Source organism: Grus americana, chromosome 3 (genome assembly GCF_028858705.1).
Source record: "Grus americana isolate bGruAme1 chromosome 3, bGruAme1.mat, whole genome shotgun sequence".
In the NCBI taxonomy this organism is placed as follows: Eukaryota; Metazoa; Chordata; class Aves; order Gruiformes; family Gruidae; genus Grus; species Grus americana.
Window position 1 is genome coordinate 44,210,730 of NC_072854.1, and position 12,044 is coordinate 44,222,773.

Below are 12,044 nucleotides of genomic sequence, written 5' to 3' on the forward strand. Positions count from 1 at the left end.
TTGTATCTCACCTCTTCGGAGATAGTTAAAGGAACAGTGTCAAAAGGCTGAAAATTACAGAGTTTTTCCTAACATTATTCAATTTTTAGAAACCTGATTTTTAATTTTTTTATATATTTATTCCCCGCAAAAATTACTAACTTGTTGTGGTGGTATATCCCCCCAGTTTCTTGAATTATCTGACAATTATGCGTAGTAGTTAAAGACATAGTATCCTTGACATAGCAATTTCTAAATCTCCACTTTGTGTTCTTAGATGCCTTTTGACCGCTTATGAGATAAAATGAGGTCTGACGTTGCTTCTGTCATTCTATATGCTTACCCTTTTGCAAGAGTATCTGCTTGTAGATGGGATGGTTTTATTTTACAGGCTTTTACTAGATTTCAGAGGGTTTTTTTAAATTTTACTGTCAAATTCCGATTACTGAAAATGAATAAAGAGCAGATACTTTTCACAGTGTTTTTTAAACAGTTTTTTAATTTATTTTTTAAATGTTGGATCACAGGTGGGATTTATCTCTGATTGAATTTTGGTCTTTAAACAGTTAGAACCTTCAGTTTGAGAAGAAGCATACTTTGGAGGGAATTTTTTGAGTGACATTCCTGCTGAGTCTGTGAAGAAATTCCAGGGACCAGAGGCAACTCTGGGAGGTAGCTTCAAGAGAAGAAAATGAAGCAATGATGTTAGAGTTTGGCAATTTAAACTGGGAGGCCAAGAGAGCTTTAAAATTTCTGGTTTGAGGTGTTCTCATGTGGACCAGCCACCCCGAATCTGAATCTGCTTGACCTTTATAGAAAGGGAAATCTAATGTAGGCCAGAAAGGAGCTGCAGTGTGTTCTGGGCAAGTGCTAATCTGTGTCCTAGGCCACAGTCTTTGTGGTTTCCAGCAGGCATGGAGGAACTTTGCGCTATTGACTGCACAGTGACCTGGCCAAGAGTGGGATTGGAAAAATGTTTTGTCAAGGTTTTATCAGATTTGTATTTTAGTTGCACTTTTAACTATGGAAAAATGTGGACATAGCTATGATTTGACACTGAAGTCCTTTGCCAGACTTTCTGTGGACCAGCAATGTTTGGCTTCCTTTCTTGGGAAGAAGTTTTGCACACGCAAAATAGCTGAATTAGAATACCTTTTGTGTTCCACTCTGCCAGTGGACAGCTAAGTCAATCAAAGGGCAGATACCCTGTGGCACCTGGGGTAATACTGATGGGTTTTTGTACACCTACATACATTGCTAACATTCACAATATGTTTCTCCGTTGGCTTGAGAAATGAAAGGGGTCATTTCAAAAAATGACATTCCAATAGTGAATGCCATGCAACTTCCATTCACGCTCGTACCAGTTTGATGCTATTGACTTTGATATCAGCAGTTGGAGACTTCTCTGTGATGAGAAAGCAACAAAAATATGTGAACAGTTATGAGTAAAATAAATCGGAGGGTTCAGGACATCAATAATATTTGAGAATGCATGATTTTTCTCTAAGTTAGGTGACTACTCTGAACAATTATGTAAATTGAGAATGTGTTCTGCCAAAATTTCTGTAGCAATATGCTACAGCAATTTAGAAGAACTTTAATTGTAGAGAATGAACTTTATAAGGGGATAAATATTATAAATATTTTGATTCATCAGTACTTAAAGGTTATGGTTGTTCTGAAGAGTGTCTTTTTCTGCAACCATCTGTCTTTTATTTTTCCTGACAGGAATGATATGTATAGTGGTGGGTTTTGACAGTATAGAAGATGTGATGTTGCAGCCTAATTGACTGTTGTGTTTTTCCTGAATGCTGTGATTACTTAGGGTGTATTTTAAAAATGTGTGTATGTATTTTTTTTCCCCTGGTAGTTTAAACTTTAACATCTTCAATTTTTCTAAGCCCTTGTGCCTCCAGAATAGCCTTTCATTCTACTCTTCAGTAAGAATAGGCTTGAAAAAATTTCTCAGCAACACTAGTTTGGATAACAGGGGGCTTTTGTTTTGAAGACAGTGAATCTAAGAGTGGTTGAGGTCCATTTCTGCAGCATTGAAAAGATGTAATTTCTATCCTGTATGTGTTGGGGTTTTTTTTGTTTTAAAGAAAAACAAAATTGGTTAAGTGAAAACAACATTGCTTAGATTAATAGCAAATCTTGAAGCGGACATGAGCAAGCTTATGGCTTTATTGTGTCTGAAACATTTTCCATCAGGTTTCACTTCAGATTAAATAAAGTAAAAGGGCTACTGCCCTTTGTAAGCTAAACTGGGACTCTGTGTGGCTTATCAAGACAGAGCAGATAAAAAGCTGCAGTTGAAGAAATGTCATCAGGATATATAGAATGTATTCTTTCTAGGTTTATTTTTGGAATTCTCTAAAATTGCTATTAACACTTTTTCCAACAGCTACATTTATAAGAAGAGAGTGGCTTTGAAGGATGTTTTTTCCTGATCTAATACAGATTTTAAAATGATGTCTTTAAAGCAATAATAGTCTGTCAAAAGGTTCTCCCTTTGAGGGGATACATCTCTTGCGTGTTTTTTCTCTTTTCTGTGTTACACTTAGTTTTGAAAGCCCTCTTTCAGTCAATGGCCTCTATTTTAATTGCATAAAACAAAAAAAGGAACTGAGGTGATATTTTCAGAACAGAACTGGACTTGGACTTCAGCAAACTGTGGAGATCAAAATAGAGATCTCAAGAGCTAAAGGCTGAACTGAAGTGAGGGACTTCTTTAGTGGGGATAACAGTACCTGTCTTGTGGGTTCGGTATATTCCTTCGCTGAACTTCCTCTTCTTCCCCCCCCTGCTAAAGGAGAAACCCAGGATAAAGGATAAAAAGAAAACCCTGGCAAACAAACAGGAAGGGAACAGAACTACTTTCTGGCAGGGTCTTAGTGCATCAGGACTGTGGAGTGCATTGGAGAGTGTGCCATACCCCTGCTGCTCTGAGCTTCTCATCCTCAGTGAGGTTACATTAAAATACAATCCGCATCTCTTGTGGTCTGTGGTGACTATTGCATACAAATGCAACTGCTTGTATTTGTTTGTTGGGCTTCCCCCCCCCCCCCCCAATTATTAGAATTGTTAAGTTTCTTTAGGACCTTTTAATCAGGTCCATCATGTTAAATGCTTTATGGAGTCAGATTCCATGCTTTAGATCTTTGGATACAAATGACAGAAGAGACTTACTGAAGATAAGATCAAGTCATGAATAAAACTAGTGTAGTTTATACTTCTCACAGCTGTTCACATTTCCACAGGATTCCAAATCTGGCATAGTGCAACTCTAAACTACCTTAAAGGGAGGAAAGCTGCTAGACAGGCCATTTGAATTTACTGTCTTTGCTAATTAGAGGTAACTCTTGCATTGTGGACTTGCATTGATTTTTAGTGGTGTTGCTGGATAAGTGAAGAGAATTAAGGCTCTAATAGCTGAGCCTTGGCAGTTGTAATTTGTGGCAGTTTAAGACAGAAATACCTCCAGCTTCGCGCTTCCTTTTGGTCATGTAGCAATGCTGGCGGAGTAGAGCATGTGCCTACATCTCAGCCTCATCAGTAGGCACTGTCATGGGATGTCAGTTTGGGTTTGTACCATAATGCCAGTGGGATGGGGGCAACGCGAGTGTTGCCTGTGCTCTGGGGTAATCATTTGTGGAAGAGCACAGGGCATGCAGGGAAAGGGAAGTGGAAGTGTCTTCAATGGCATAGATTGCTTCAATGAATTACACATTACGTTTCTACATTTTATCCTGTCACTGGTCTGTGTTCCATGAATATTAAAGAATGTTGTTGGAAACCTAAGAAATTAATTTTCATAGGCTGCTTCTTTAGTTTCTGGCTTGTTTACTCTTTGGCCCGGGTAGTGAGAGAGATTACTAGGTCATTACCAAGTAGCCCATAGTAAACCAGACCAAGCTCTGAACACTTAAAGGAGGGGGGGGAAGCGGTAGTATAGCTATGGTGATCTAAAGATATGAGAGAGGTGAAGGGTGGGGTTTTGTGGGTTGTTTGGGGTTTTTTTGTTTTGTGTTTTTTCTGAGCCAGTTGATACAGTCTGTGGAAGGAGGAAAAAAGGACAAGGCTTCCGAACAGAAGTGTTTCTTAGACCTGAAGAGGGCACAGAAGTCTAAACACTTGTCTGTTTCTTTTCTAATTCTGTTTCTGATCCAAATTAAAGATCAAAGATTAAAAATTATTTAAGATCATCTTTTTAGGTGTTTTTTTCTTGAAACAGAGGCTTTTCTCCAAATAAGGAAAAGTTGTGTCTCAGGCTAAGGAAGGTGGGGAAAGGTTGAAGAAAATCTTGAGCTGTAAATTCACAATTTTTTATTTGAAGAAAAAAAAAAAGCCCCTCTATCCATTCTCAGTTACGACTCTGTTTATCTGTGTGATACACACATTTGAAAAGTGTCAGAAGAAACAGACTTTATCACAACATTCAAAGGGATTTACCATCCCTTGTGCACCTTGTTGGATAGAAAGATGACAACCAAGTAGAAGTTGTGGATCATTCTCTCCTTGCCTTTCTATCATGGTTTGATACCAGCAGCAATACTGGCTTGAGGTACTCATGAGTCCTCTGCCCTTCCACAGCAGCTTATTGCTCTGGTGTTTTGCTGGCATCACTGTTTGCGGAGGTGTAATGTGGACTGGACCACCAGCATGCCTCTTAAAGCTTTAAGGAAAAAAAAAAAAAAAACAAACCTAACAACCAACAAACCAAAAGCCCCTAAAAATTAAAAAGCAACCCCACAGAAGTCTCTACACGCTCTTCAGCCAGGTCAGGCAAGAGAAGGAAGTACAGAAGCCAGTGTTGCTGCTGAACTTGTACCCATTCTATCTTGAAAGAAGAGCAACCAGTTGCTTTGCGCTGTAGTGAATATAGGCAGACTAGAGAAAGACATGCTGACTATAAGTGCTTAGTTTTCTTTCATATAGTAGGGGGTAAAAGGTGTTAAATTAGTATTTTTATTTACCAGATTCTTTCATTGAATTGGAGTAAGCAAATGTTTTTACTGCAGCTTGCCACAAATAAACAGACGGGTGTTTGGAAATCCTGACCAGCTTTTGTGTAGGAGAGAGCAATCATAACAAACTGGTTCTGTGAGAAACTGAAAACAAATAAAAGATGAGCTGTTATTCATGGCTTACAAAAGCAGAAGAGATTGTGCACAAAAAGAAGCAAGTTATTTTCAAATACTGAAAACCATTGTTTGCAAACCTGGGGCAAATGTCAGTTACATTTCATGATCTCCTGTTTTCAGTCTGTAGAAAATCTCTGGAAACCAAAGGCAATGATTTTAACCAACTCCAGCCTCAGAGAAGGGTGAAAATCATCTCCAACTACTGCATTCAATACTGCTAGAAGTCTTTTGAATCTCCCCAAGGTATTTCCAGTAACATTTCTGAGTGTTACAATCTTGCAGTTAGCTTACAATGTTGCAGTTAGTTAAAGCAAAGAATCCTTTCCCCTAACAAAACTTTTCATTTCATACAAGGAAAGCTCTTCTTTTAGTACTTAAATTTGAGATGATTACCTACTACATTGACGTTATTTTCCTTATTATTTTGTGTTCTTTGCATTTTTCAGTCTAACATTACTGTACAAAGTGATAGGTAGGCAATACTCAGATGAGCAGAGTATTTCCAGCTGTTCAGCTGAGGGATGTATGCATTTATTTGTGGGAGGTTTTTTAGGAGTTGTTAAATGACACCAAATCCCGAGATCAATATTCTGTTTTTACTTCATATTGATACTTAGTTTTTGTGACTGAGTAAGGTCTGAGTATCTTAATAGCTGATAACTCATATTGGCTGTTTTCATGCAACCAGATCTATGCCCCAAAGAAAGCCTATAGCCTTAAAACATAGGGGTAGACTCAGACTAAAAATGGAGCTGATGAAGTGGTAATAAAAATCATACCTGAAGCTGCACCTTTTTGTTAGCTATTCCCTATGTGGAGCAGAAACCTGTCTTCAGCACTCTTGGGATCTGCACAGAGAATCTCATAGTTGTATGGCTCCACTGGAACCAAGTAGGCTGGTAAATTTAAACCATAGATCAAATGCTTTTGTGACTATGATGGTAGGAAAAAGAGATCTAATCTGTCTTACAGGAAGGATAAAACCTTCCATATAAACATACCATGAGGACATACAAGTTGACTGTGCTGTGCAGAAATACCCACTTAGCTCTGAACAAACTAGCAAAACCTATAGGAGCAGTATTGTTAGTACAGTGTTTTGTGTGGGTACCATGTTGAGAAGCTACTTGGATGTCTCTGCAAGCCTCTGCATTGGGCTTGAGGAGGTGAGGTGTTGATCTAGGAATTACAGACTGGTAAATTCCAATCCAGATTCAGAGATTTTATTCTCTATCTGTGGGAAATGGACTTCAAAGTCCACATTTACACAATGGTAAATTGGGGAAATACTTGAGTCCCAGCAGTATTGCTGCATCAGATTTCAAGTCATCTCAGAGGTTTGTATTGCCAGTAGCACTTACTGAAGGAATTTCATAAATAGCTAAGATCAAATAGCTTTAAGTTTTAGTTAGTCTGTAGTTTTTACTTCTTCTCTACTAGAAGTTGGTGGGAAGAGCCTTTGTTTGGTTATCTCAGAATCAGTATAAATATGGGGGTAAAGGCTTGCGTTTTTCAAATATAATGTGAGAGTTGCATGAGATAATGCTGCAAGGCTAGTCATAGCGGTGATGCAACAGTTTCTGTCTGCTCACTGACTGGCAACACTGTCAGATCTAAGAGTTAAAGTGCTGCAAGATAGAGATATTTCAAGTCTATTTTTGCATTACTTATTTATTTCTTAGAGAACAATGTCCTGATTAGGTAGGGGTGACTGTAGTGTTGCCAAGTAAATGAATGAACTTGGCCAAAGCTAGAAGTCAACCTTTTGTTTGGTTATAGTGACTCAGGTCATCTGGATGCAGTCCTGTACTTCTTGGCTGCATTTGGTATGTTACTGTCCAAAGATGAAAAAAACCCTGAGTCTGTGATTACAGTGCTGGATCATGTACAATATGACTACTCAGCTCATTGGCAAGGTGAGGAGCAGTCCGTCCCCTGCAAATCCTCTGATTCAAATCCAGGTTTTTGTGTCTGCCATTTGGTAAAGAGAGAAGTCAAACACCATTTAATTATCCTCTTAGTCCTTGGATCTATCTGCAGTCAGCACCTTTTAGGCCAGTGTGTCTCTGTTCCCAGCTCAAGGCATTGATGAATAGCTTCCATTTGTTAGATCATTCAATGGCTTTTAATTTTAGCATTGCCAACCTCAAGCATTCAAACACTGAAAGTCAGTTCCCAGACATCAGTAATTAAATAAATTCAGACACTTATCATTCGAAGTCATAAGTCTGGTGTTAGATTATATTTTCAATCTTCTCTCAGTAATAAATAATAAAAACTTCATTCTTTGTTTGAACTGAAAGCTTCAGGTGCAGTTAGATGCCAGGAGATACATTTGGTGATAGGGAAGGAAACCACCATGACTGCTTTATTTTGACTTTTCCTTACCTTAAAATGTGTTTATTTTCTGATCACCACTTACCTTTGATTGCAACAAAACTTTTCTCTAGTGACTCTGAGTTAGCATTTTTCTTCCTAAATCAGTCTGTGTCAAATTTTGATTTAGAAGGTTGGTTACTTCTAGTGGTGATGCTGTCCCATTGTTTCCTCTAGAGATGTACTAGCACTGATATATTTAAATTTCATTATTTGCTGTGGACCGAATGTAGAGGTGACATAGGTAGTTTCCATGTGGGTTAGAGGCTGGGAACCTAAACTAATGGAAAAACTAATTGAAGTCAAGGAAAGTCTTAGTGTTATGATAGAGCGTAGAGGCCAGAATAATATAGTAAAATACAGTAATTCCTCCCAAGTGATTCAACTTTATTAAAGCTTATGAAGTGTCTAGCATATTAAAAAAAATCTATATAAAGTAGTATTGTTTTGTTGGTTACATTCAGTTTAATTTGGTCATCATTCCTTTATGAAGTGGATTGTCCCTTTTATGTCAGCAAACATTGCTTTTGCTAATGTAAAAGTTCACAGCAGCTGGAATCAAATGCTTTACACTCAAACAAGAATGATTATTAAGAAGGTAATCTCTGATCATGCTGTTACTAGCAATATTTAATGTGTTTTAAATAATTAAAAATGCTAATGTGAAATCTTGTAGATGAAGTGCACAGTTAAGACAATTAACAACATAAGATCTAGTCAAATGAGTTGTTTGATGTAAATTCTTTTCCACTACCAAAAAAACACCAACCAACATCTAGATGAAAAAAGACTGTGTAATGCAAGTCTAACTCTATGCTCCGAACTGCTGAGAGAATTGTGGGTCTTTCAAATTTAGTCAGAGCTTTGACTTCTCCAAGGGCTTCAGTAACATTTTCAGGGAAGAAAGAACTGTTTTGTCCTTAAATGTGTCGATCCAGAAAAGATTTGGAGGAAGAAATCTCTTCAGGGCTCTCTTGGAGAGTTCTGGTGTTACCATATCCAGGATAATCTTCACAGTTTTCTGGGATACGAGCAGTAACAGTAATAGGCCACTGGTACCCTCTTTGTAAGTTATGGTTTCCTTGGGTTTCGAATTCCTTCTCTGCCTGGCAGTGTGGTTTTGATAGTGTCCACTGTGGCCTCTAGGAATCCTGTCTTGAAGCATACCCACAGGAAGATGCAACCACTGGCTAAGTTGGCTTTACATTCAATACCACTGATTTGGTGCTGAGTGAAGTGCATCTTCTCCAGGGACTGCACCTGTCCCCACTTTGCCCAGCAGTGGCTTGCTTGTTGCCTGACTGCCTTTTCCAGTTCTTCCCATAAAAATCCAAAGGTCTGTTCCACGCTGAAATCCTAGGTATCAGGGAGAAGTTTAAGTTACCTCCCACAGCTGAAGGAGCTCCACTCCTTTTATTGCAAGGTCATCATTAAAATATGAGTGGTTGATTATTTCAAGATTTAAGTTCTTTCTTCACTAGTGGGAATGATTTGCTCTTATGTACCCTTGGAGAAATGCTTGCCAATAGCCAGGCATTTCATAATTTGCCTAGCTACATCTGTAGGATTGATCTAGCATTCATATTTCACTAATTGTTTTCAAATATGCAGCAGCATTTCTACTAGCAAGCTATGAAACATTACAATAAAAAGATTCACAGAAATGTAGACTGTTAAACTGTGAATTTAGTCTAATTCTCATTGAAGACCTTGACCAAATTATTGATGAATTTGAAAATAGGAAGATTTGACCTGGAATAACTCCCACAAAATATACCATATCCTAGTTTTTAATGATACTCACATTTTTAAATTAAGAATATTAGTATTTGCTGTGGCTTTCTCAGACATCATACTTAGCAGAATTCTCTTTTGAGAAGGCTTCTTAGTCTGGCTTAATTCTGAAATATTCTAATTTGTTCCCTTTACTTTTGACTGTTGGCAGCATTGTATTTAAAAGCAAAAATCTTTGTGATTGTTGGGCAGTTATGCAAGGTGCTTTTATTGGTTTGGAGTTCCTTTGAATGATGAACATCTATCAGAGAACTTCTTGAAAATACGCTCACCAAAACTTAAATTACATAAAATAAGTTCTTTGGGTGTTTTGGGTTTTTTTTTTGTTGTTGTTTTTTTTTTTTTTTCCAGGGCTCAATTTACTTACCTAAACATGGATGTCTAGTGCCACTTGAGATACACATTCAGAAAGACTGGATGTTCTGTGTGTCCTATGTCATATCACTCATCTCCCCAGGGAGAGGTCTGGAATGACAGTAAATGTCTGTATATTATCAATTGAATTTAAGTCTTAATTGAGCTTACTTGGAAAAAAATAAAAAAAAATCAGTGCATGCATGTATTGCTTACAAAGTATTTTTGTTTATCAAGTGAAATAATCACTGAACTTCACGTAAATGGCAGTTGCACTAGAATTGCTACTGAGTCTTCTTATCCTTAACAAAACCAAACTTGCATATGACAAAATAATTTTTTTTAGTGTCACAGTATGTTTGCTTTGTATAGGTGTTAATTCTAGCTGGGAGTACAAAGGATTCCTGGGCTGTTGTGATAAATGGAAAGACTGCAACTCATAAATGTGCTGCACCAGGACACTTGAAGAGAAATGTGGAGGCATGTGCATTCACTATGGTTTTGATAAAATTTCCCCTTTTTGCCCCTTCTGTTTCCTTTTAAGAGATAAAATCTCTTCAAGAACAATGGAATCTGGAATAAATAGGACTCTAAGAATGGAGACTCCACAACCTCTCTGGGTGATCTTTTCCAGTGTTCAACCATCCGTACAGTAAAAAGTGTTTTCTTGAGTTCAGATGGAATTTCATATGTGTTAATTTGTGCCAGTTCAGTTATAGAAGAAGCAATGTTTTAAGCCGAATTATGAGTAGCTGTTTGTAGCATTTAATGATTTTAACAAGGTAACTATTGCCCTTACAATTTAAAAAAAAAAAGTTATTTTAGAAACAAGTGCTCCAAGAGCATTTTAAATTATATATAATATTTTATGTTGTCACATATATAGGTGTTGTCTTGGCAAAAGCTGGCCTCCAGTTGTGTACAAGGAATTATGCTTGGCACTGTTTAGCTTTCCCAAATGTAGTGGGTTTCCAGTGATTGGCATTCAATTCACAAACTTCGGGTAGGCATTTAGGACTGCCTCCACAAATCATCTTATGTTTAGTTCTAGGAGTGATATTCACAAACCCTAGAGACTTGCTGAGGTTCCCACTTTAGTGTCTGGGTAGTGGTAGAGGCTTAAAAACAAGGATTCTCAACAAGCCATAAGTTGTTCGTGTGTATATGAAGGGAAGAACAGGATGTCAATTTAACTGATGCAAAAAAATCAGAGGTGTATGTGTTCACAATTCCTCACTCTTCTGGAAGTAAGCACTCAACTCTAGCCATACAAAGCCTTTCATAGGTGCCTTTGTTCGCAGTGCCCTTACGAATTTAAGCAGCAAGTTGTTTCACAAAAGAAGTATTTTACTTCTTTCTTTTGATATTTAGCTTATCCTGTTTTCAATTAAAATAATCTTAGAACTATTGATGCAGCACTTGCCTAATAATGGATCTGAGTTCAGTTGTCCTTGCTGTGATGGGCATTCAAAACTGTTCCTCTCACCTCCTATGAAGAGTAAAATAACTATCAGACTACAGGCAGGACAAGATACGCGTGGGATTATTCTCGATTCTCTCCTGCTGTTGTGGTTTGTTGTCCCACTAAGAATGCGCACTTTGGGTCAGAAGGAGGGTAAGAGTAGTTAACCATAATCCAGTGATGAAGGTGGTGTCCTGGGGACAGGGAGATCCAATTCTGCCCTGGGAGCTGGGACCAGAATATTGAATTGGTATTTTGAAAACAGGGCTCTAATACAAGTTTCATGTACAGGCTGGTGCACAAGCATTAAGAAAACAGGAGATCTGAGTGTACTTTTTCTTGTTTGGTCATCTTAAAAGCTGAGTTTATACAAAATATAGCTGTTCAAGACTCTTCAGTTAGAGTATCTCTGCACTCACTGAGTACCTCTACACATTTCCATTACTGAGATGAGGTTATTGCTGAGAAGTGACAGCAGATGATGCAGTTTCTGGTCTGTCTTTTGACTGCCAAATGTGTTAACAGCTAATGTAGTCAGATCTGACTTGTGAATTTATACAAGTTTTACAAAAAATCCATTGAACCATACAGTCTGTCTTGAAATCTGTAGGTACCCAAAGGATTTTAAGTATTAATTCTGGCATTGTCTCTGAAAAAGAGCAGAGCACATTGAAATTTGATGTTTGCAAACAAGAACTCAAATGTCTCTCTAGTAACCTAATTGATAGATCTTAATTAGAGTGATCTTTTACTTTAGTACAAGGTATTATCTTAAAGTGAGTTTCTTAAAGTATGTTGTCAAAGATGTGACTCACGCTATAAAATGCATCATATGCATCCTCAAAATGAGTCTTTTCAGACTGTATTTCCTGTCATCTCCTCTCCCTAACTGGTATGTGCTTTCTGCTCCGAGAGGAATTTTTGTTTGCTGG

At 37.7% G+C, this 12,044-nt stretch overlaps 1 protein-coding gene across 8 annotated transcripts in view; it reads left to right on the plus strand.

Moving 5' to 3' along the window:
• The window catches only part of KLHL32 (kelch like family member 32), a 130,851-nt gene that overhangs the window by 3,595 nt on the left and 115,212 nt on the right, over positions 1-12,044 (plus strand). For 3 of the 8 annotated variants that reach the window (XM_054821520.1, XM_054821518.1, XM_054821521.1), the window contains exon 2: positions 5,247-5,369. The exons of the other annotated variants lie outside the window; for them this stretch is intronic. The gene's annotated coding sequence lies outside the window, so the exon portion shown is untranslated. The remainder of the gene's footprint in view (positions 1-5,246; positions 5,370-12,044) is intronic. 8 annotated transcript variants of the gene reach the window in all.